At 46.5% G+C, this 25734-nt stretch overlaps 1 protein-coding gene across 7 annotated transcripts in view; it reads right to left on the reverse strand.

Annotated features, from left to right (window-relative positions):
• The window catches only part of LEF1 (lymphoid enhancer binding factor 1), a 71282-nt gene that overhangs the window by 42023 nt on the left and 3525 nt on the right, over positions 1–25734 (reverse strand). The gene's annotated exons all lie outside the window — the stretch shown is intronic.

Genomic DNA, 25734 nt, shown 5'->3' on the forward strand with positions numbered 1-25734 from the left:
GGAGACAGGAAGAAACCTGGGGCTCACCTACTCCCTCTTCCCACCCCACACAACCTGGTCTGTTACAACTAAGCTTCTTCACCCACTTGGCCACAGGGCTTAAAAAGGGTTGCTGGTATGCACAAGACACGTGATGCCTTTTAAATCCTGCACAGGATATTTCTGCCTGCTGCTAGACTTGAATTTTTTTTTTAAATTCAAGAGCTGCCTTTAAAATTTAAAAATTACTCTTAAAAACAAAAATAATACACCCGGCCCACAACTGAAGCTTTGTGCAGCAGGCATCTATGTCCTCATAAAAGCCCTGGGCTGTGCTTTATAACATGGGTAGAAGTCTAAACATCGTAAAAAAGAGCCTAAATTGCCAGATTGCCCAAGCCTCCAGTAAATCACCCTTCCAGATGGGCTTAGAGCTGCACATAGAGCCCCACTAGTAATAATGGGTCACCCTGCAATTATATTTCAATCCTACTAAACTCAAACAACATTATATGAGAGTTATGCTCGACTGCCTTAAAGAGACACTTCCAAAGTTTACCATCACCCTGTCGTTACCAACAGTTTGATTTTTCATTCAATTAGTCTTCCCCTGTGCCATTAACTCCCCCCTGAAAGCATGGCAGAGGCTGGGATGGACAATTTCTTATCATAACTACATCCCTCCTTGCTACTTTTCACTGCAATAAAGGCTGTGCTTGGGAGAAACACAGTGTGTTAAGAGTCTGCAAAACACCACTAAACAATTTATCAGGCAGAAAAATAGCTCATACCAGGAGAGCTTGGGGAAGCACTCAGGCCCTCACCCCCCTCCACTGCTGACAGGGAAAATGGTCAAGAGTGCCACAGATGCCCCAACGCAACTTCAATCCTTTTCCTTTTTGGTGTGGACACACAAGGGATCTGCATGAGACCTGCCCATCCCACAGTGGCTGCCGTGGGGCAGCAAACCCTGGAGCTGCTGCAGAGCCCAGTCTGGCTTGGCACTGGGGCTGGGCAAGCTCTGCCAGCAATGCTCCCAGCCAGCAACCCCTCCAGCTGCCACCCAGCAGCAATGTGGGCAAGGCTGGCAAACACATACTGGAGACAATTTTTTATTTGGGTTTTTTTTCCCCCTGCTCCTACCAGGCCAGGCAGACTCCTTCCCCATTGTCTTCGTTTCAGAGTGAAGGACCAGACCCTCACCTCTCCCCTGCAAAGGGAGCAGAGTTTTTAGTTGGATGATCTGAGGATCATCTGGCAGTCAGGCAGGAGACACAGGCACTCCTGCTGCACACAGACATTTTGAGTTTGCTCCAGAGGCCGTATGTCCACAGCTGGCCACACAGTTTGCCACATTTATCTGCAGATGAGGCAAATTTTTACTGCCCCCTTTTTCAAGAAATAGGCTGGGAGACAGATTAAGGGACATTCATTTAAGCCTTTTAATCAAGGAATCAAGTGCTCTGCTCTAAAAAATTAAACTTTTTTCCAATTTATGGCAAAAGTACCTTTTCTGATGGAGAAAAATTATGGTCCCTCTTACTTCTATCCTACAACTAGAATAAGGATACCTTAGCCTCATCTGAAACTGAAAACTACCCCCAATTTCAGGCAGTTAACATAATTCCACCATCTCACTACTCACACTATGAAACAGGCAGAGTCCCCCTTGCCTTTCTCAGAGTTTCAGCATCCACGCCTGAAGACAAAGATGCCAAATACCCTCTGCCAACCAACAAGGACAAGGACAGTCAGCCTCCAGACAGCCAGAGACAGGACCATGAGCCATGGGGTGAATCCCTGTCACCCCTACTCAGGGGATGTACTTCTCCCATGCCACTGAACTAGCACAGATGCAACACTACAGCACCTCGTGTGCAGAAGCAGAGACAGACAGAATTTGCCCATCTCAAACACCTCTTCCTTCCCTTCGCCCTCCCAAACCTCCCTGTCCACACACAAGCAGCTTGTGGGGGACAACAGCTCAAAGTGAGAAACTGAGAACCCACCTATCAAACAGAGTCCATCAAAAATCTATCAAATCAGTGAGAAAACAATATCCTCTCACTGGAAGACACTGTAGATGATTTCTCATCTGCCCAGGATTTTGGCACTCACCGTTGCTACCAACTGCACAGAACTGGGAGCTGAGAACATGAGGAGAGCAGCCCCTCGGTGCAGCACAGACAGAGCACAGCTTTTATCGGCATTAACTCTCTCGCGCTAAGTCAGAGGAAGGAAATGCCGCCTCCCCCACAACATTATTTTTTTTAAAAACAACCACCTTTCCTCTTCAGAAGGCCCAGGCCAGGTGTTACATGCTCTCCACATCAAGCTAAGGCTGGGCTGGCTAATCTGTAGGTTCACTCGTTAACAAGATAAAGGATTTCAGTTCGGTGCCACGGCCGGGCTGTGGGAGCTGTGGGAGCTGTGGGCTGGAGCAGCGCTGCCGGCAGGCAGCTGAGTGTCACTCCTGGAGGAATGCCTGACCTTTCCCGGGGCTTTGATCATGCTGGCTCGCAGCGTGAGATAACCAGCCCTTTGCAGAATCCGGAGGTAATAAAAAAAGCAGCTTTGAGGCCTCGTGTTTTTGCAGGGAAATACTTACCTGTGTTCCCAGCACACTGCCCAGTCCCCACCACTGTCCTCCCCAGATTTCAGCCACTTTACAGCCAAACCCACTGCTGTCAACTAAGGCAATCATGTGAAGCCCTCAGATGAGAGTTTTTAGCCTTGTTTAATTTCTCTTAATTGAAGAGGGTACTTATGCACTGTTCTTAGGGAGGATACAGAGACTCAAAAAAGGGCAGAGCAATGGAAGTTAGGTCCCCAATTAGTATGTGATTAAGCTGTAAGTAGGATAATAGGAGGAGAAATTTTGTATCTTATATAAACAAGATAGCAAAAGAGATAGATAAAAGCATGGAAGGGGAATAAAGCTTTATCCCCAGTTCCCCTCTCAACACTCAAGCCATACAGAAAGGAGTGGATTTGCTGAGGGTTTTTTGTTCGCTTGTAATTCTTTTAAAGGTGGCTGTCTTTCTCAGGATAGTTCATGGTGGGCAATTTAAACAAGCCAGTGTAGCACCAGGTTAGTAAGGCATGAAATACTTGGAACCCTGGGCTGAATGTGCTGAATCTGTAAGTGATAATTAGATCAGTCTTGAATACTTCCTTTAATGAGTCTACACAAGCACCTCATCCACCCAGTCTGCTTTTGGTTGCCAACCTAGAGAAGCTGAATGAGAATGATTTTCTCAGGCTGGGGTGGTTTTTTGTTTTGCTCTGTTTGGGACAAGGCAGCACAGCCTCTGAAGTGGGAGCTACTATTCCTTGATGCTCTCTGCAGGCTGTATATGAGGCACAGGGCTTGCTCTGCAGCACTCCTCAGCTGCAAGCAGGCTGATGCCAAACCAAGCAGACCTGGATAAGTTACCCCTCTGGGGGGGAAAAAAGTTGTACTCAGCTACACTGTCTTCCTCACGGGGTTAACTATGTAGATTTCTGATGCAAATTTTACTTTAGGGCAGGCTTTATGGTATTAAGAGTCTCTTTTTCAGCCTTCTGAAATTTCATATGTATACATGCTAGAGCTCTCTCATCTCTCTTAATTGGGTTTTGTGGAATTTCAAGGCCCGGGGGCCAAGAGGGGAGGGCTGCTGATTAAAGCACGCCATGCAAAAGTGGATGCAGAAGTGCTGCACAGTAACAGGAGGAAAACAATTCCTCTGAGCTACCTGCCTCCACGTGCAAACCCCATCTGCCACTCGGGAGGAACCCCATCTTTTGTCCTGGTCTTCCTGAAGGTGCAAGGATAGCTCCTGCCCTCTGCAATGGGCACTGGAGGGAGGATGTTCAGCCCTGCTTCGCTGGATGTGCAAATCAATTTCAGAGGTTTAGAGGCAGCTACATTTGTTTATTTCACTGGAAATAAACCTGTTGCCTGTGTCCTCACTGCAGACCCAAATGGGCCTTCTTCCCACAGCCCTAACCATGACTTACACACTTCAGGACCATTAAGGAGGAATTAAAGGGTATTTAATCTCCCTTTATCCCTTTTCATAACCCAGCACATACATGTATGTCAGAATTTGTTAGGCTCTGATGTCTGAACTGATGAGATGACATGTGTCCGTGTGTACCCACAATGAGGGCACAGAAAACACCCATTCCTGCATTTGGCCAAACTGTATTTCTCCACATACAAGGATTCAGTCCAGGAGCCTGCTTGCAGCAGCTAAATACAGATATTCACACACCCATTATAAATGCAGTCTAGTTTCATTTTTAACCCACAGGAGGGTGTGGAGGGAGAAGACATCAAAGCATGGACACAGGCTACCCTGGCATTCTGGATGTGCAATTTTATCTTCCCCTCATTTCCCTCCTCTCCAAACCAGCTGCTACAACTATCATGATGCTTGCCCTCCGGCCAGTAGGCTGGAAAACTGGCTTCCAAGGCAGTCATTAATCTCTCCCCATTGCCCAGCTGGCACAGGAATTAGCTTAGATGGGAGAAGAGTCAGCCCCGCGCCCTGTGGAGCACCAGTGGCAGCTCCTGCAGCCGTGCGTGCCAGGCACCCGCTGCCCACCCCGGCACAGGGGTCGCCACGCACCGAGTGAGAAGGGTAAAACTCAAGCACAGGCTCTGCAGAGCACTGAAAGAGGAACTCTGCATTATATAACCCCCTCCTGTCAGCAGTGACGGCGACAAGAAGCGCTGTGCATCTTTGGGGAAGATGTCTTGGCTCAGAGCTAAGTTTAGAGGCTGACTTGTGGCATAGCAATAGCAGCAGAGAGTAGCCCCTACATATGCAAGTTATGCAAGTGAAATGAAGATGCACATAAACCTTTAGCAGGAGAGCACAGCTCAGCAATGCTGCGCTTTTCATTCGGCCAGCAGGGTTCAGCCCATCTGAGGTAACAGCGCTGGAAATACACAGAGGTGTATGCTGAGCACCAGCAAGGGCTGCTCCAGCGCAACCAAGCTGAAACAAGAGTAAAACAGGCTCACAAAGTACCCTGTGCACCATTGCAAGTTTGTCAGGGAGATAAAGTAACAAGAAGTGTGTTTTGTGTGGTTATAGCCTGAAACATAGCCATTTTACTGTCCCCCACCGTGCACTGCACTGTCCCAGCAACTTCTGAGGCCACATTTGACCATCTACTTGAGTCAAAAATCATCTTTTCAGAGAATACTTCTTTCCTGTGTTGATGGGGTGATTCATAAACTTGTCATATCCTCTCAGTAATGTCACTAATTTGCCATTTTTAGAGAGGGAAAATGGGGCCCACCAAGGTCCCATGAATACACACCTAAAGCTGCATTTGATCTGTCTGTAGTACTGCAGGCTTCCCAAAGAAGAAGAAACATGCAGGCAACTTTTTGATCTTCCTTAAAGCACCGCTTATCTCAGCTTTTGTTTGTTTTCTGTTTTTCAGGTGTGGGGTAGTGTCTGATGTGAATGCCACCCACTGTAAGCTATCTAGGCAATGAAACAACCATCATAAACCACCACTGGAACAAAAATAGCAGCACCTTTCTCTCCCCTGCCTCCCCCGGGCACAGGCCACATGCAGGACAGTGCTGACAGCATGTGCAGCTACAAGCACACTTTGCAGAGCACAAACTCAGAGGTGCTAAGCATGGGTCTCCCCTCATGTATCTTCCAGCCACTTGTTAGGGAACCACCGAGTCCTTCTGGATGGCTCCCAGAAAAGGCAGTTGTTCATAACAGCTGTGGAGCAGAGAGGGGCAGTCCCTCAAGGCTGCTTGTGGGTTCAAACCCCTGCTTGGCCCAAGGAAAGCCAGCACCTGCAGTACAGCCAGATGAGTGAGCACTTACAGCAGCACAGTTCACACACAAGAAGCCAACACCAGCGAACTGAGCCTTCTCCCACTGCCCAGGCTTTCCTCTTCTCATCCCCTACTCGCTATCCAGAGGGAGTGCCAGTCCACAGCTAGATATAGGACAGGGTGCAACAGCAATGGTACTAACTAAAAATCCTAACTTTGAATGGGGACACACATCTGAAAGGGATTTACATGAAGCTGTAGGTTAAACCAATATTCATCCACACTTATGGCTCAGTCCCTTTTACCTCTAGAGCAGGCTGGCCAACCACAGCCACACCGGAGCTTGGAGGAGAGGTTTCCAAGTGGCTACTATGCTCCTACCAGCTTTGGGAGAGAAGAGAAAGGACAAAACAACCCAGCAGCCAGGTAGAGGAAGCAGCTCTTCCTGAGCAGGAGGCAGCGATCAGCCGCTGCACCGCCTGTTCTGCAGCAGCCAGCCGGGTGAGCATGCGGCACGCGGGGCCACTGATGTGCACCACATGAGCTCTCCATCCCCTGCACATCCTTCCTCACTGGGAAAGGACACAAACCCCTGGGACACCCAGATGTGGGGTCTGCTGCTGAAATCCTGCAGGGCTTCTGCTGAAAAAGGCACTTCAAACTCAACTAAAAATAGAGCCTGCACTGATGCTATATTTAGCAGGAGGGTGCATGCTTTCAGAAAAAGGCTGTCGCCCCCTCCAGCAGCAGAGGGAAGGCAGCCAAGCATGCCCCTGGGATGGTCCAGCATTCCAGCCCTGCTGCAGCAGCACGTGCTGGCATCCCAGAATGAGTGTGCCTCAGGAGAGCCGCCTTCTCCTTTGGAAAGGTGAAGACAGGGTGCACAAAACCATTTGCGAGGTCACTGGATAGAGGCTCCTGTTCCACAGAGGCCAAGTGGGATGCAGGACCCTGGACCTCCCTGGGAGCTGTGCTGTGGCCAGTCCCAAAACTGGATGATTCCTGCCCTGTGCTGAGGTTTTTCTAAGTGCAATAATGAGCATTACGTTTTTCATAAAGCACTTACAGATACATTGTTTCATCCAGGAGAGCCAGGCATGGCCACTGAAAACTTGTTAGCTAGTGAAAATACAAAACGTCCCGCTTTGCTGTCAAGACAAGTATCTGGCAAAACCTTTGACTAACTGTCTTTCAAGTAAAGAGCAAAATGCTCATTCCCTGGCTGGACTACTTAGGCTGTGGGGACAGATCCAGAGCTGGCAACACAGGTACCAGTGTCTGCACTGGCAAGCCCAAAGGGGCAGGTTTGTACTTTTCACATTTTGTGCTGTGTTTCCTCTCCCACAGAGCAAAGCTGTGGGGATGTGCAGCACAAGAGGATGCCCCATGGTCCACGCAGATGCTGCATGGGAAAAAGTGGCACCTTCTCCCCTTGACTCGTTAAGACCTGTGGGGTGGCAAGATGTGGCAGGGGGCATCCCACCTCCAGGGCTCAGGAGGAGCCACTGAAAGCCAAGCTTCTAATTAAGACCACAGCTTTGGTTAATTGAGTCCAATTCACCTGTGACATGAAGAGTCCCAATCCCATCAACAATAATGGAACTGCATCGGCTTACACCAGTAATGACTTCAAATCAGTGGCATAATAAAGCTAATTCAATACTTGTCCAGGTCCGGCTGAGGAGGCTGCTGAGGGAGAGCGGGAGACAGCCTTCCTCCCTCAGCACCAACACCTGCTCGAGGGCAATGCGATCAGCCCAAGGCTTGAAAAGACAGGAAATGTAAAAAATAAACTATGTTTCCAACAAGTCCAAGGCTTAGTTTCAACACTGAATTACTCCTGCAGGTGACCCTGTGCAAGTGCTGATGACAGAGCAGCACTCCCCACAACTACATTCCAGGAGGAGGAACTCTGAAAGGCAGCCACAGGTCCCCAACCTGCCGTGTGCTGCTGAGCCACCCCACCAAGCTGAAGCCACCAGCTTGGGGCACCAGCAACAGGACTTGTGTCACACGCTGGTAGCACCTGCCTGGGCATGGGAAGGAGCTCCTGAGAGGCAGCCACGTGCTGTCAGGCCTGGGGAGGAATGTGGATGAACATGGAAGTTGCCCGACGTAGGCAGACATGCAAATCAGCAGCTGCGGGGCCACACCGACAGCCTCCTAATTGCCTCGGCAACCTCCTAATTGCCACGGCACCCCCAGCGCTCTCGGGGCAGGGACCGGCAATAGCCAGGAGGAGCGGGGAGGAGCGAAACCCTCCCACGGCAGCAGGGGCTGTGGGGCCAGGTCGGTGCCGCCCTGGGACGGCCCGAGTGCCCCGAGGGATGGGAATGGCCCGGCTTGGCCCCCGGCCGCCCCACACAGGCCACTGCCTTGCACACACAAATTTGTCTCTGCCTCGAGCCAAAAAAAACTAAGCCGACACTCTTTAGAAGAGACGTGCATTATTTTAGAGCAGTCAAGTTATGACTGGTCTGATTTCCATAATACACGCTCTGCAAACATCTGCCTGTTATTTAAGGCTTGTCTCCACTGGGACAGACCTTAACAGGGCAGACCTCTGAGCCGGTGTCCGTGGAGGACTCCTTGGTGCCAGAGATATCCCGGGCAGCAGTGTGCCCGGCTGGTCACTCCTCGCTCCCACAGCCGCACCCAGCTTCTCGTTTCTGAGCCTTTCCCCACACACCCACTGATGCTCCCGTATCCCCTCTACCAGAAGTGTCTGCTCGTGCCAGTGAGCCGGTGTCACCCCTCTGAGGGCCCAGCGATGTCTCTCATGGTGGGCACCTCGCAAATCACCGGGCACTTCAGGCCGCCTGCCATTTTTGCAGGCCGACTGCTGAAAGCTGAGTGTCCCAATTAGATGAAGTTAAATGCTGCCCTGAACAACAAGAGTTGCTGGCAAGAAAGTTATCCCAGCGTTATTAGACTGCTCCCTCCCTACGAAGAGACCGCAAATTGGTGTTTACTTCAGAGGCCAAGTAGGCCAGCTTTGAGAAAGCATGCCTGCCCCGCCATCCCACAGGTTTCCCATGGGCTCCTGGTTCCTCAGCACACACCTCCATGTCATGGCCATGCTCTGCCTTTAGCCCGGGCTCCATCCTGGCCTGACACAGCATTTAGCCACTGGGTTTATCCCCTGCGTGCTGTACTGGGAGAGCTGAAACAACCCACTCTCTGTGCTGCAGTCAGTTGACACAGGCTAAGTCAATTAGCTGCTATTGCTGTGATGCTCAGCTAGGCCAGATCAAAAGATAAAGAAAGAAAAGCCTCACACTGAGAGGAACCAGGTCCAATCAACACATTTGTCTTCGATACTTCAATCAAAATATTTGAAATGGGAAAGGGAGATGGCAGATGCTTCCCAAAGCAACTAGGTACAAGCTTACTTTCCTAGGGCAGGAGGGGCAGAGGGGCCAGGCAGAGCATTGCAGTTCCCATGCACCTCTGCTCCAACCTTTGCTTCCATTCAACAAATCCTTCAAATAAACACACAAAAACCAAAATATATTCTGTAAGTTCCAGCTAAGGCACTTTCCATTTCAGAGTGGGCTACTCAAGCCCTGTAAATCTCATCCTGACTCAAACCAACACTCTTTACAGCTTGTGCATAGCATTCTTCAGGAGGGACACAAAAGATCAAAATGCACCACAGGCCTCGCATGTGGGCAGGATTATTATTTTGCAGGTCTCTGCTCTGTATAAACCATCCCAAGGACCACTGGTCTTCTCACTGGTTTTTGCAAAACTACATTAGTCAGCAGGCATTATATCCAATACCAAGCATTGTGAATACCAAGCCCATTTTTGCCTCCAAAAACATTAATTTTTCTTTTGAGAGGTTGACAGTTACTGATGACAAGGCTTCACCTACAGCTGAACTAAAGGAAATCAGAACTGGTAAAGGACACAAGCAGGTCCACAACACTGAGCTGCAGCTGGGCAGCTTTCAGCTTCAGCTCAGCTCCTTGTGCAGCCGCTGCTGTTGTATCATGCCACGCTGCTCCTCACTTCAAAGAGGACAACCATAAGGAGAACTATTAAAGCAATTAAAAAAATATTATCTTTAGGATGTAATCTACCCAGAGATGAATGGGAATAATTATCTAGCTGCAGATTTTTATGTGGTTTTTTTAAGGCAATAACTGGCTGAACATTCATTCTGAGTAGTTACCTACACTAACTTCCACCTTATTGAAACAAGAGACTAAAGATATCTTTTTTTTTTTTTCACAGCATGGGCCACGTATTCCATACCATATTTCACAGTAACATCTATACTCACTAACCCGTTTTCCATTCAGTTCACAATCCCATAAACACCTATGTAGCAGCTCATGCAACTGTTCACGTAGAAAAGGGTGCCTTCTGTTTTTCTCAAAGCAGCAAAGGCAGCAGTTCAACAGCCTGAAGTGAGAAGATCCAGCTCCAGTTTACCAGGCAGCTGTCTGAAATCGCCCCCTCAAATTCTCACTGAAGAGCAAGACCTAACATCAATAGCCTTGCCTTAGCATTCTTTAATCTGCATACCTTGAACCCTTTATTCTTTCTCTTCTGCTCTGTTGCCCCACCTCTGAAATGGATATTATGCCATACTGTAGACAGGGAAACAGGCCCTGAGACACTAGAAACTGAGCTGAAGTTGTGCATCAGCAAGACTTCCCAAAATCCTTTGACTATCTGTTCATTCCAGGTACTTTTTGAAGGCAATGTACAACCTGGGTCTGTTATTCACTTTTGGTTGGATAGGTATGTTTTCTGTAGCTATTGCTTGAAGCATTACCATCTCCTCTCTGCCTCTTACGTGCCCATGGCCAGGTACCAGCACCAGCTGTCCTGATGCCAAGGGACACTTTGAGCTCCTCCCAACAGTACGCAAGCACGAGTTCACCCCTATTATAAACACGCCAAAATATACAACAAAGCAGAAAAAGGTCAAAGCCAACAGATTTCTTTTCCAAAAAAAAAAAAGCTTTTTTTGGCTTGATTAGACCCCTGAGATGTCAGCCCTGAAGAGACAAACAGAGGGATTTGGGTCGCATATCACAACACTGAGGTGCAATGCTTTCCTCTTTATAGGTTAAGGCTTAAGCCATACACTTGATTCAATAAAGGCAGTTAACTGACATAGAAAATTTTCATGAAAGGGCTACGAAAAAATGTTAAAGAACTCCAATCAATTTTAAAAAAATCTATTTTAAAAATTCCTTTGTAATTTAAATTTACTGGGAGGCGGGGTGGGGGGGGAATAACCCCAGTAGGAAACAGCTTTACTTCTTTTTAGATTATGCATCTTTCACCAAGTACTGAAAAAGAAATCTCAGCTCATATTTGTAGTAACAAGAGATTATTAGAGTCCTTGATTTACTGTTGAAGTCTGCAGTAAAGTTTCATACCTTGAGTGAGGTGCAGCCTAATCCCTGCATGTGATTACATTTAGGAGTGAGAGGGAGGTATGCGGGGGGTAGGGAGAAGCAATTTTTATTGAAGACAACGCTTCAGGCAGCCCTGGAGCAGAGTGGATCCAGTTTGAAAAGAATTGGCAACCCTAAAACTTTTTGATAAGATAAAAATTCATTGATGTTGGCTCACACTAGGCCCACTTCAACTCTGCACTTGTCCTCTGTGTTTCCTTGGCATATCTGTTCCTTTCCTCTATCTGCTTTAGCATAACTTTATTTTTCTCTTTTATCTTTAGCTAACTGCACCCAGGGACTGGAGGGATTGATTTTTTGTTTTGACTTATTGTTTGAAGATCTGTAACTCAAAGCAGCTTCTTGCGCCTCTGATGTCTAAGCCCGAGCAGTATAAAAGGTAAAGCTCATCCTGTGTACCAAAGTGAACAGGGATACCATTTTATAATCAGTCATCTGTGTTTTATTTTGCCTTTTGGGGAGGAAAACTATTTTGAGACTTTATAAGCAATAATACTTTAAATAAATATTCTCATGGCAGATACTGCATATGCCAGTTCCCTTTTTAAAGACAGACAGCTAGTGCTTACCACTCAGGGGAAGAAAAAAAAAAAGTTCTTAATTAAAGGAGGCCATTATACATCAGAAGATATTTTGAGCATCACGTCACACTACCAACAGCCTATTGCAGCCCAAATGTTACCATGCAAATGTAGAAATGCTCTCGCTCAGAGATGCGCTGCCATGAGGCCAGTGAAAATCCCTGCTGGGAGGGGAGGGCAGGAGACAGAGCCGCGCTCCTCGGTGCTGCTGTAAACAGCCATCGCTCATTGCCATGTTAATACCACCCCATCCCGAGACATGGAGCAATGGAGATGGAGTTCTGCTTGCTTCCTCTGCCTTCTGAGGGCCAAACTCTGGAGATTTCTCCTTTTCCCAGGCAATTCTTCCCTCACCCCACCCCCCCGGACAAAAATGCCTCCGGGCTGTTTTAAACAAGCAGCTCCTTGGGACGTGGCACAGGGGTTTCTCACTGCACATGCACATTTCTGTATCGTGGAAAGCCAATAGTCATGGCACACAGGGACTTTGTTTACGATCGCCAGTCTCTGCTATTCCCTGAAGTTGCCCAGCTTGCTGAAATATGGTTACATATGCAAACATTATCTCCCAATTGTAACCTCATTTTCTGCTCTGCTGGACAGCGTGACCAGCATTTGTCATCTTGCCGCCCCCGCCCGCCACATCATTCATGTGTCTATAATTGTCATCAAGATGTGGCATGTCAGCAGGACTCCCGCGTCCGCTGCTCCCCATCTCCACGCAGTCACTCAGGTAACAAACCCATAATCTCACCCTGTTTTCATGATGGTTGAATTACACATAATTGTTTCTGCACAGTGATTGATTTCTGCCTGAATAGAGACCTCTGCCTTTTTTCAATGCGAGCGAGTGGCAGCCAAGTCTCTCCATCTAGGAGGAGGCAGCAGCCTTTGAAGAGATCAAAGCCAAGGCCGCGAGCAGTTGTGCGCCCTGGGAATATGGAAAGCCTTTATGCTCTCAACCCCATTTCCAACATCATGTTGGATTGCAGCTGCATTACATTCTGCCAGCATTCTTAATGCTTTTAGTATTGACTCTGACATCACCGATAGCTGTTTTAAAGTAACAAAAGCTGAAGGATGACTTATTTTCACAACTCCATAATTGGAACATGCAAAGTTAGGGGAAGGGAGCATTTGTTTTTAATCTGAGATACAAAAGAAAGCACAGAAAATTATATAAGTTCCCCAAAATTAAAAACACGTTTTTCATATGGAAAGAACAGAGGGGGCATTTTTATAGCCTAGACCACACAAAATGAACTGATTATGCACATGCTTTTTCAAGCCTAAAGGCTGAAGTAAAAATACGATTGGGCAAGCGAGTCAAATCGGGAAAAAATATTGTGACTCACAGTACATTTAGTGACTTTTAGCACCTGATGCAGGGAAAATAATGCAGATGCCCAGGCTGTTGTCTCCCCTCTGCAGCTCCTTGTAGCAAACTGACAGTAGTTCACTTTACCTTAAACCAGACACACAGCACATGGCAAACACTAAATCTCCATTAACTAACCTAAATAACGACCTAGAACTAAAACACTGCAAAGCTTCATTTAAGCCTCTCTCTCCTCCAGTTATGCAGACAATTCTTGGGCTGCCTTAAAACTACTCTTGCCACAATATGGTTTTCAGGGGCATCAAATGCTCCCACGCTCCTTCTCGGCTTTCATCTGGCTTTGCTGGTGAAAATAAAAGTAAATTTCTATCAAGAAAAGACTGTCCCGAATTTTAATTAAACATACATCTACATTACCCTGAAAAAATATTTCCAGGAAACTTTAAAAAGCTATCAGCAGAAAGGAGGGAGGATAAGGAGGATGTGAAAAGCAAGAGCCCAGGAGTGCACAGGAGCTGAACCATTCTGTGTGCGTGTGCTGCCCTTCTGAGCACCAGGGCAACTTTGACAAATATTTTTATTCATGGTAAAACCACTGAACAGGAGCCTTTAAGTGCAGTAATTTTGAACTACGGTCCTGCTGCTACAGTGTGCGGAGTGCTGAGGAAGGAAGAATGTGCAAATAAAGCATAAGCTGTAAAGAATTAAACATTACAAGCACCCATGTATTAGCAATAAAAATAATTTCCTATTAGCTGTATCGTTTTTGTTCTGCTGTACTAACACCCCTTTCCTCCCTGTAGTCATTAAAACCCCGACTCAAAGACAACAGCAAAGGGATCTGGCCTCCCTCCCTATGGACACAGAGCTTACGTCCCTGTCATTTCAAGGCTGGGACATTGTCTCATTTTCACTTTGACTGTTCTTTACACACTAACCATACTGAGGCTGAAATTAGAGTCAAACCTAGCAAGCTCTTTTCCAAGATGCAAAAGCTTATCATTTTTTTAGTATCAAGACAGAAGTCTTTTCTGATGTAATCCAAGGTTTTGGAGATTTTCCTCCCTCTATTCTCCTGCCATCCCTAACAAATTTACTGCTTCCTCTGCACAGCCTGCTTTTTAAAATCAGGACTAATTCTTTGTGGCTCTGGTGTTCATTCTGATAAGCAGAGGGATGCTCGTAAAGGAACACAGAGGAAAGAGTGGAAAGATACAGGGAGCTGCAGCCGTCACTGTAAACAGAGGGATCTGCTGCCATTATCTGCAGGACAGCTAAATCAACTTCTGCCTATCCCACAAGCAGTGTCAAGTATCTGGAAACGAATGCCAGCCTCCAAAAACTGAGCAAGTAACATGCATAGAATTGCAAAGGTCTCCAAAACACTCACTACTATGAAGACACAGCAGAAAAATAACTTTTACATGATGCCGCAACCCTACCTTTCAACATCAAACCATTACTATGATGAAAAAGTATGTTTTACTGTAATTACTGCTAATTTTTCCCTTCCGGGGACTTTTGTGTTCGTTTACAGAGGATTCACTTGCTACTTGATACTTTTTCTCGAAAGCTTGCTCCTATTTTGTAGCTATTCAGTGAAATTCAAGAGACACTATTTAGCCCACAAGAGGCTGTCTGCCAGGTCTTCACCCTGTGCAGCCCACTCCATAACCTGCACAGGCGGCATTCCGTGCCCAGGCAGAGGCACAGCTTCTCCTCATGCAGGATCCTTTGCTAACTGCATTAGAGAGAGCCAGCGGCCCTGACAACCAACCTCACCTGCTCCTGAAATCAGGAACTGAAATCCCTTCAAGGTGACTACCTGCAGGACCACAACAAACTGAGTTTTAAGCGTGGCTGTGGTGCTGGGGACCGTGCAGCCACCCGCTGTGGCCACAGTGTATATCAATTGTGGCTACAGAGGTGTGAAGAAACAAAAGAAAACGCCACAGATGACCTGGCTAACCCTGGCAGGGCAATTGCACCGGGGCACACCGCTCAGGGAGCACACCTAGGAAACTGAGAGCTGTGCTCCAGTGAACACAGCCTGGCTGCACTGTAGTGTATTAAAATAGAAGATATTTCAGGATGTCCAGGAAAAAATTTAAAGCTTCCAGCTGCAAATGAGCCAGCACTCCTCAACAAACCATTCTTCCCACCAGAGGCTGCCGAGGCTGCTCGGACATCACTGAGGCCTTGGCCGCTGCCCACCACGGCTGGAAGAGGAAGACAGATGCCATTGCTACTGAGTTGCCATCCCAAAAAGCTGCTCTGAGGTCTTCCCATCCCTACAGTAAACAACAAAAGTCCCACCAGGCCGGTGCCAGGGCAGCTGACAGAAAAACCTGGCTGGTCCTTCCCAGCACATTGTGTGCAAGGGCTGTGAATCAATGGCAGGTTCCCGGGAGAGGGAGCGCACCGTGCTCGTTATCTAATTGTGTTTGCACTGAACTTCTGAGAGGGAAGGAGACAAAAGTGGGGGATGAAAATAATGATGCTGAGGGCAAACAGCCTGCTCCCCTGCAGGGGAGAGAGCAAACAGAAAACCAAGCGAGAAGATATGGGTGCTATTGTGTGGCAGGGAGGGAAAATGAGAAAAAACAAAATCTGTTTTTTGACAAAACCTTTTTTGGGCTAATTTTCTTAGCCACTTCTTGCTTTTATTTAGAAACTTCAGTAGATTGTTTGCTCCTCCATTCAAAGGCTGGGTATGAAACACAGCCACAGCCAGCACTGACACAAACTTTCTTCCTATCTGCACTGGCTTCAATCGTCTTATTTTCCCTCCCTCCACCGCACATATCTCAGTTTTTACTTTCTCAGACTTCTCATTTGCTTTCATTAAAAAACCTAAGACCAAAACCAACCTAAGAAACATATGTTTAGAAGTGAGCTGTATTTCAGGTGAATTCCCAAAGTGAACTCAGGAAATACGGATTTTATTTCCACCTCTGCCATCACCTTCCTCTACGGCTTCGAACAAATGTTGCTTTTTTGGGTCCTCATTTGCAGAAGTCTCCTCCCAGACTGTGCCTTTGCTTTTGGGAGTGGAGTGGGGGGAAGCAGAGGACATCCACACACACAAACACACACATAACCCCAGTGCCAGCATGGGCACCAGGGATACTTCCCAGGAATCTGCCAGCAGTCACTGACACACCGCAATTTCCACGGGTCACGTCCTCATGCTACACTCTAGGCTGGGCAATTATACACAGAATTTACCTATTTCATGCTTAATTGCACAGGCACAAACTTTTCCTCCAGCCCCAAAATAGCTATAACTTACCAGCAGCACTTATGTTACCACAGGCACCTCTGCCATTCCTGGCTTAACCTCCTAGGATCAAATCTCAGCCACTGGCTTAACCAGCCAAAACCCCTCCTGGGAGAACCCAGCAGAGGAGAGAGAGGAAGCACAGGTAACACAACAAAGGCCAACATCAGCTAGGGGCTCTTGGGCCGTGACATGCCACCTCCAGAAGGAAAACGAAACACCCACCTGTAGGCTCTTCTGCCGACTGAACCTGAAAAATAATTTGTCTACTAGATGCTGGCCAGAGAGATTCATTTGATAGAGGAGGGCATGTTTGTGCAGTAAGCACTACTGTGTAATTTTCTGACTGTATTTACTTGGAGTCCTGGAAGACAAGCTTCACAAACCCACCGCTGAGATCTCATTCTCCTAGGAAGTCTGCCTGTGCCCCAAACACAGGGTTTCTGAACTGGCTTTGATTCAACCACGTTTCCCTACTGAACATTTATTGTTCTGCCCCATTAGCCTGCATTATTCTCACTTACACACATATCCTTGGAAAGAAAAAGCAATAAAAGGGAGGACTTAAAGTGTCAGAAAAAAGAGGAAAGCTCTCTACACAAGTTGTTTTGGAAGCACCCTGGAACTAAAAAATGTTTCAAGACAGTGTTTGACCAGCTCTTCTACAGTCTCTTAATATTTCCTTATTACAAAGTATGAAGTCATCCTCTTACAGGTCACTCTGATAAGAAGATTATATTTGCCAGTTATAAAAAAAAAAAAGTGTTTGCAATATTGCTGTCAAACTGTCTAGGGAGTCACCTAATAAATTAGCATTTCTTGTGGTTCTCCTATTCCAATCTTTCCTTCTGAAGATTTACATCTAAAACAGGATCACTGCGCTATTATCTTAGAAATATTCTCAAAATAACTGAGATAGGAAAAAGAAGTCTCAACAAAACCTGAAAAATCCAAACATTTAAGAGTTAAGCTTTTTAAAGTTTTATTTCTTTTCTTTTGCCTTTAAATCCACCACAGCTTCCTTTTCTTCCTATGACAAGAGTATTTAAGACACAAAATAAAGTGCAAGAGAAAAGGGTTTGAGTAACATTTTTTTCAAATCAAATATGTTCATCTGAAACTTATTTTTTCAAGTTGATTTTCAGTTGTGTGCAGGAGGCAATTGGGCAGCAAAAACCAGACAAAATACAGCCCAGCACGCTACTGTCAGAAGGCAGCCAAACAAGGGGAATCCTAAGGGAGTAAACTATTTTAATCGCTTGAGTTTTCAAAAATGTATTCCAGTATGTCCGATGTATGGCTTATTTCCTCAAGATCCTCACTGACTCTCCCAGTGCCAGCTGGGTGAGCTCATTGCTCCTTCCCATATTGATCTCCAGCAGGCTGGAGGGGACCTGGGCCTGCCCCATCACCCTGGGCTCCCACCCTGACCCTCACTCACCTGTGAGCTCCTGCCCCACTCCCAAAAGCTCCCCAAGAGGCTGAACCTGCACATACATTTGTATTTGAGAAAGGAGGACCTGGATGTGAGCACATGGACAGTTTTTACACTTGGCAGGGTCTAATTCACATGCAGAAGTTCAGGGGAGATATCAGCCTCCCCCATTTTGGAGGAGTCCCTGCACTGGGTCAAGCCCAGCTATTCTCCAGCTTCACCTCAACTTTTCTGTACACAAGTGTTTCATCAGTTTAAGATACAGAAGCATTGCTGATCAGACCACAACGATGGAACAAGCTGCCACAAAGCCTTGTGAGAGGAGAGAGCACAGATGTGACAATGGAATCAGCCTGTAAAAACTAATTGAAGAAGATATACAATGGAATTTTGCAGCGTGGGACAGAACACGGGTTGGTGGCAAGAACCTTGCTCACTGTGAGGGCACAAGGGAATGATACAAAACTGCAACGAAGGAAATACAGGACTGGCAGGGAGCAAAGTAAAGAGCAAGGAAAAACACAATGACCACTCATAACTGCAGCTTCCTGAACCCAACACAGCAGCACTCAAACTTCAGAAAGGAGAGACCCTCAACAAACCCCTGGATTGTGGCATTTAAACAAAGTAAACACATTTGCGTTGCCGGACACAGTTTATCTGCGTTTTAGCACATCGGCAGGCAAAAGGCCTTCTCCCAGCCCGTGGTCTGTGTTTGACAAGCGCTGACACCTGCAATCATCACCTCCACATTGTACTTTTTTTATGCTAGACAAAGCTTGCCAATGCAAGACTTGATAGGGATGAAGAAAGATCAAGGCAAAAAGATACGCCACAACTGTGGAGAGACAACAGACGGCCACAAAGATAAACCTCTGAGACAGTTTTGAAACACAGAAAAAAGCAGAAAATTGAAGAAATAGAACCTTATAGCATAGCTAAATGACCAGTTACAGAGAGAGAGCTCTGAGCAGCCAGTGTCACTAGGATGCCTACACAGAAATACAGAGCCTACAGGGACAGCATTTTAGAGATCATCGCTCTCCACCTCGGAGCCAAAAAACTGCCCAACCAAAGTCCAATGATCCCTTTCCCTGTTTTTTGAACATACATCATGAATCAAACAATTTCCAGACTGGTTTTCTTTGGATAATGACTGCAACCCCATCCACACCTCCATTCAACTCAGCTAAGGTGAAGCTGAGCTGTCATCAGTATCCACAGGATTTCAGCATCACGCCTTGCAATTCTGTGCAATTTCAGTCTTTGTGCTGACACTGTGAGGTTCATTGCAGCTCGCACACTTTCCAAGTTTCTCAGAGCAGGGCTGCTGGTTATACGCAGAGCCTGGCACTGTGCTAAATGTACAGCACCAGCCTGTTTCAAACTACTTTAAAGCTTCCCCGCTCAGAAAGCAAGGAGGGGAAAAGAAAAAAAAAAGGTCACACAAGCAACTTTCTGCTGCTCTTTGCCAAAGCAGCATTACCAGGGCTGCCTCACACCACGGGCACATGCCCATGTACCCTGCTCCTTGGCAAACACTTGCATGAAGTCCCCTGCTCCCAAAGGACACCCTCCCCTGCCCTGGTCTGGGTGAAGCAGACCTGCCTGCTGACTCGTGCGGCACTGTTTGAAGTACAGGGCTGGAATACGGAAAGTGCTTGGATAGACAGGTGCTTTTGGGAATTAACTGCTCTCTGGCTTGCTTAATAACTCCTAGCCAAAGCAATTCTCTGGTTTATGTGTTACATCTGGTGACAGCACTACACTCACTTTTTAAGTTGAGCTGCCCATTTTATAAATATTCAATCGAAGCCCCGTAACTTTACACTTGTAATTTTTGCTGACTAAACTCATCCCATTGATTTTATGCCTCAACCTTACCTATATCCACAGCCATTTAAAGAAAATAAACAATCATTGAGTCAACCTTTCAGCTCTGTTAAAATGCTCTTCTACACAAGGGATTTGGTAACTTTGAAGATCACAGGCGAAGATATTCCAGTTCCTTCATCCTCCATCTGAAGACCCAGCAAGCAACACCACCACCAGAAGCCAAGGACGGCCAGCCATTTTTCCTTGGGCAGTTCAGGCCCCTTTTCTTCCCCTTTAGGAGAGCAAGCAATCCCTGACTGATTAGCACAGTTGGTGTACATGTTAACTCCCTATTGCACTTTTAGCTCAATCCCAAAGATTCAATGAATACATTTTTATTTAAGTGCTCAATCACTTTCTTGCTGAGAGGACAGATTCCTTTGAAGTGGGAATCCCAAACTAAATAAACATATCCACAAGATCCAAGTCTCAGATAGAAGCCACTGGGTTGCTAGATTAAGTTATTCTGAGTGCAATTTTCTTAAGTGAATCTAATGCTTATGAAGGGCTGAAGCAACAGAGACACTAATCCCCAAGTCTGGGGCAGGAGCAGCATGCCAGTCTCCTGCAGAAAGGGACCAAACCCAAGAGCCAGACGAGAAGTGTCCTCACCCCAAACATGCCTTACAACCAAAACCAGCTTGGAGAGAAATGTCTGCCATCCAGGACAGGGCAGTTTGGGGTAAATGGGAGCCACATCCACACAGATGGAGCATCACAGCACATGGCTTCCCTGCAGCAGCGGGACAGACACAAACAGAGGACAACCTGACCCAACCAGGTCAAGGACAGACTGCCTGGCTCCCAGCAGTGCTTCCCTTGAACCAGACAGACACTGGGTCAGGGTCCTTCCATGTGAGAGCAGCACAGGAGATCACAGCAGGACACACACACAGAGTGTTCGGTGTCTGTATTAAAACGGACTCTTGCACGTTTGTCTCTCTGTCTTCCTGAGAGACATGGTGTTTTACTACTAGCAAAAAAGAAAAAAAGGCACATGCCTCTGATAGGACTTCAGAGATATTAAGCAGCAGTAAAATGCTTTTGTGTGGGGTTATTTCCTTCCCATATCAGGAGGCATTTTCGCTAACTATAAACAGAAGTTAAGTACTCCAGAGAAGCCAGGCCTGCGGTACCCAGGCTTTTCAATGCCTGCAGGCATGCAGCGCTGCAACTATCTGGAAAAAGCCTTTTCCTCTTTTGATGCCTGAACCTGTGGAGCTTCAGGCTTTCTTCTTGAGCCATATCCTCCTTGGCACTTGCAGCCCATAACAAGCTATTCTTATTAACATTTTTTCTGGGCTGGGATTAAGCTGGAAAAGAGACAGGAATGACATTTTGCTTAAACCACTTTAAAAAGTAAGCAGCAGCTCTACCATTTAAAGTTTATATTGAATCAGCTCCTAGATGTTTAGAAAAAAAAGGAATATTTAGGACGTAAACACAGACACGTATTGCTATACAAAAGCTCCAACTTTGATGATTTGCAATGGGTGGGGTTTTTGATAATGCCTCTGCTCAAGCCACACACACACACAATTACTGCCTCTGCACTGACACATCAGGAGAACATTTTGTTTTCCCCTTACCAATCCACAATTACATAGATTTGTTAATTGCATCAATGTGACAAGGAGGAAGCAACAAAAGCTGAAAAGGTGTTCTCTTCACTAGCATGTGCCAAAGATCACGGTAACAATGAACTATATACCTAAGACTCAGCCTGGAGCTCTGATTAGGAGCAGCCAGACCAAACTTCCGATAAGGACAACCTAGAGCTAGTGCGTTAACTTCTTCTGCCCCTTTTCCGAATGGAGGATTCATCTTATTACGTGGGAGAAAGAAAACACCACCAAAACTCATCCCATGACCATTCACGGCATGGGTTTATGTTTCACAGTGGCCTGACTGACTTAGACTGATCAGCTGTGATTGCTTGAGTCAGAGCAGCTGAGAGACACGTTTGTTTGTAGCAATGAGGTGCCACTATTGGGGCTGAGCAGATTCCTCTTCTTTCCCTGTGCTGCCATTTGGCAGGACTCACTGAGCTACTCAGAAGACAATGCTAAAATTCCTCCCTGGGCATATGCTAATACACTCCATCAAGTTCTGCTTCCATACAGCCAGGAAGCTCTGTGCTCTTGTGTGCTTGATTTCAAAGTTATTTAAGTAGTTAATCGGCATCATTCAGCTGCACGGGGTGAAGCTGCAGAGCATCGGTGTTGGATAAGCAGCTCTGGCTTGTGGAGCCCCTCAGCTGCCCATTTCCTCAAGCACGGGCCTGGGGTTGTGGAGGGAAGAGAGACATCTGTGGCAGGACCACAGCTGCCTGAAGCCCCAGAGCATCCTGCTCCAATGGCAGCTTGGGAAGCAGAGCAAAGATTTCTGCTGGGTGATACGGGAGCAGGAGCCGAGCCACAACTTCTGCACTGTGAAAGCTTATTTCATTTTGGGCCAGGGAGGTTTCAGCTGGCCACAGCTCCCAGCAATTCCCTACAACTGCACAGTGAGAAGCAGCAAATTCTCAGGAAAAAACAATACAGTGAAAAATCAGGTTTGTGTCCTTCGGCAGCTCCCATACATTCCCCTTGGGGCTCCAAAATTTCCCCACAAGGAAGTGAATCAGGCTGCTTTCAGAGGAACAGAAGATAAAGCTAGGGAAACAAAACCCTCACTGAGGCTCCATAGCCTCTCATTTTTGCTATTTCTACCCTCATCCTTCCTTCTGCCCATATTATCCTCTAAATCTCCTGGGACATCAGCTCTTCAAGATGGGAACTACCTCCATACCCCCTGCCATGCAGAAACACACAAGGAATATCCAAAATTTGGGCTAGTCCTGCGTTGTTCCTAGCAATCCAACTCTCTTGAAAGAATTCCTCGTCATTTTCAGATATGCTGCATTGTGCAAGTTGCCATAAAATGTTTATACATTGTATCCTCCAACCTATTTAACACATCCAGCTGCTACAGAGAGGCAGGAAGAAAGAAACCCAGACCCCAAGAACACAGAGAAAAAGTAGGTTGCAGAAATCCCCTATCTTTCTGTAGGAAGTTTAACTCATGGGGAATGAGAAATAAATCCAAAATTATCTTCTGGATGAATTTAAAACATGGAGAAATGATCTTTCTTCAGTCACTTCCTCTGTTCCCACGTTCCCATCAAACAGTCAAGAAAGCTTTGCCACCCCAAAACTAGTCTTGTTAACCAAAGGGAAAAACCCCCACACATTAGAAAACAAACAGCTGCCTCCATCTCCCATCTTCAGCGCCCTGCAAGGCTCAGAAACCACCGAGAGCTATCTCAGCACACAGGATGCACATTCACCAGGTGCTCCTGCGGTCTGGCACCCTCACCTGCCACTGCTCCTGCAGCCACCAACCCACTGCTGCTGCTCCACTCACCCACCCATCTGATAAGAACACCAACTGCGGCACCAGGCTCCGACCTGAACTTGCAATTCTCACTCTCCTGCTCCCACTAATACAACTTGGAAATAAATAGCAAATCAGCTGCCAGTAAAATAAGAAAATTTAAAAAAAAAAATTTGAGGAGAATGGGGAAGACGAGACCTCTCTAACAACAGCAGAATTTGGAAGATTTTGAATCCTTGTCAAACACCCTCTTCCTTCCAAAAGCTGCACTGAAATTAGACTTCCATTTTTTTTTATTATGGTTTATTAGGCAAGTTGTGTCTGACTACTGATTTCTACTTTTAATTTTACAAAGCAAGCTTTTAAAGCATGTACCTTTTAAAAAAAAAAAAAAAGGAAAAGGAAAGGCTGTTTTTTTTCCCCCTCTCTACATATGGTGATGAAAGTAACTTTTTCCCTTTCCAGGAAAGCTTTGCGCTCCCTTCTCATAAATGGTCCTTGCCCTGTGTCTGGATGCCGTTCCCCAGGGGTGCATCCCCGGGGCAGTTTGCAGTCAGCAGGTCCTTCCAAGGTGGAAAAAAAGATTCAGCGCCCCAGGGCGCCTTTTTAATCCCGGCTAACACCTCCAGGCAACAGATGCATCAACAAGAAGCGTCTTTGTCATGCAAATAGCAGGGCGCAGGTACACACCAGGCACAAATGGCTGGGGACGAGTGACACCCCAGGGAGAGCTCTGCCTCCGGTGCTTGCTGCTCTCAGCTGCGGCTTGCCCTGGGAAGGGGAGGCAGAGCAAGGCAGCGGCCGGACCCGCGGAGGTGAGCGCGGCGCCGCAGCCGCGGACAGGCACGGGGACAGCGAGCGTGTCACCTCCGCGATGCCGCGCTCTGATCCTGCGCGCTTGAAAACCCAACTGTCAGCACAGAGCCTAGCAAAGATTACAGTTCAATTAAACAAAAAAATTATTTAATAACTCAAGCGTGTAGCCTTGTGGTTAAACTGAAAGAACTCCGGGCTTATGTCAACATTGCAGCCCTGCAACAGCACTGTTTTATTGAAACAGTGGTGCTGCTGTAACATGCAAGAGCAGCACCGAACTAAATTAGCCCCTCAGATGTTCAGCAGGCAGCTCTGCAATTAAAAACAAGATGCGTTTTCCCCCTTCCTCCCCTCCACCACACCCACAAAGGGCAGTTCCTCAAGAGCCTCTGCAAGATGATATTCTGAGGGCACTGATGCCAGATCCGTACAGAGTGGCAGCCCCACGGTATGCATATATGGAGAAAATCCTCGGTGAATAATTAAATTAGATTTTGTTGTTCTAAGCCACACACCAGCACTCGGGACTTTCTTAGGAAGGTAGAAGGCAAAGAGGGGGTAAAAAAAAGTCTGAAGTTTCCAAGTCCCCCAAAGGGTAGGTTTGAGTCTCAATGCCCTCTTGAAAAGCGGCATGCTTTTCCCTATGATACATCCAAAAGGAAGTTCTATGTAGAACAACGTTTACAACAACAAATATCAACAGACTGTGATCATCATGCTTCACCCTAAATGGCTGTAGGCCTCTGAACTGGAATTTATACACAAAAAACCCCCACAGCTATAGAAAGCAATATATTGCATGAGTTTTTGCATCTTTCAAATGCAGATCCATGTGTTTTGCAATGCCAAAGCACCCTGTCACTCTGAGTCCAAATACACACTAATTTAACATGTTTCGCTGCTGTCAAATTACCAGCACAGATCAGGCCCCCTTCTTTTTGTTTTTGAAGTCGAATGCCACAGTCCTGAATAAAAATCAAGAACGTCAGAGAGCAAAACAATGCCATGACAGAGTGGCATGACAGAGACCTCCAAGAAAAAAATCTAGGAGCCAGTAAGAGGGAAAACTGCTTTATCACAGGGAAGTAACAGCATCCAGCTCCTCCTCTCACAGCACGCACAACGGAGCGGCATTTTTCCAGCACGATGCCTACAAGCAAATTGTTTCCCGCTCCTCTCAGGTTCTACTAATATAATTTCCACAGCTCATTTTAACACTGCCTCTCCATTGCTCTGTATGCCTCTTACAAAAATAAATGGGGATTGACTACCCAGAATTAAAAGTACATTTAAATCCATTAAACATGAATCTACACCAATGGAAACAGAGGAACCAACCTGGAAGAATCAGTGCTCGCCACAATGTAAGGGAAAGCTGTAACTACTGCATCATGGTTGATATTAATTTCTAAACGATCATTTCACAATTTCTGGCTGAAGATACAGAGTATGTTTCAAAGCAATGCTGCCAGATAGATAAAGCCTTCACGCAGACCAACTGATGGTGGAAATAAAATATCAATCAGCAAAGAGCAATGCCACATCTGAAGCAAAAAAAAAAAAAAAAAATCCAATCTTCTCATCTTACTGTCATGTAACTTTAGCAGTTCTGCTTCCAGCCCTTGACTTTCCTCAACAAACGAAGAGTTAAAGCCAGAAAATTCACATCTGTCCCAGTCACTACAAAGACAGCATTTACATCATACTGCCATACATTATCCTACAGTAGTAAACCAGAGCTCCCCCCACAAAGCCCCCAGCCCTGTTCACGGACATTAATCTCAGCTTTTCCACTGTGATCACGACCAACACCTCTAAG

Source organism: Zonotrichia leucophrys, chromosome 4, assembly GCF_028769735.1.
Source record: "Zonotrichia leucophrys gambelii isolate GWCS_2022_RI chromosome 4, RI_Zleu_2.0, whole genome shotgun sequence".
Lineage (NCBI taxonomy): Eukaryota > Metazoa > Chordata > Aves > Passeriformes > Passerellidae > Zonotrichia > Zonotrichia leucophrys.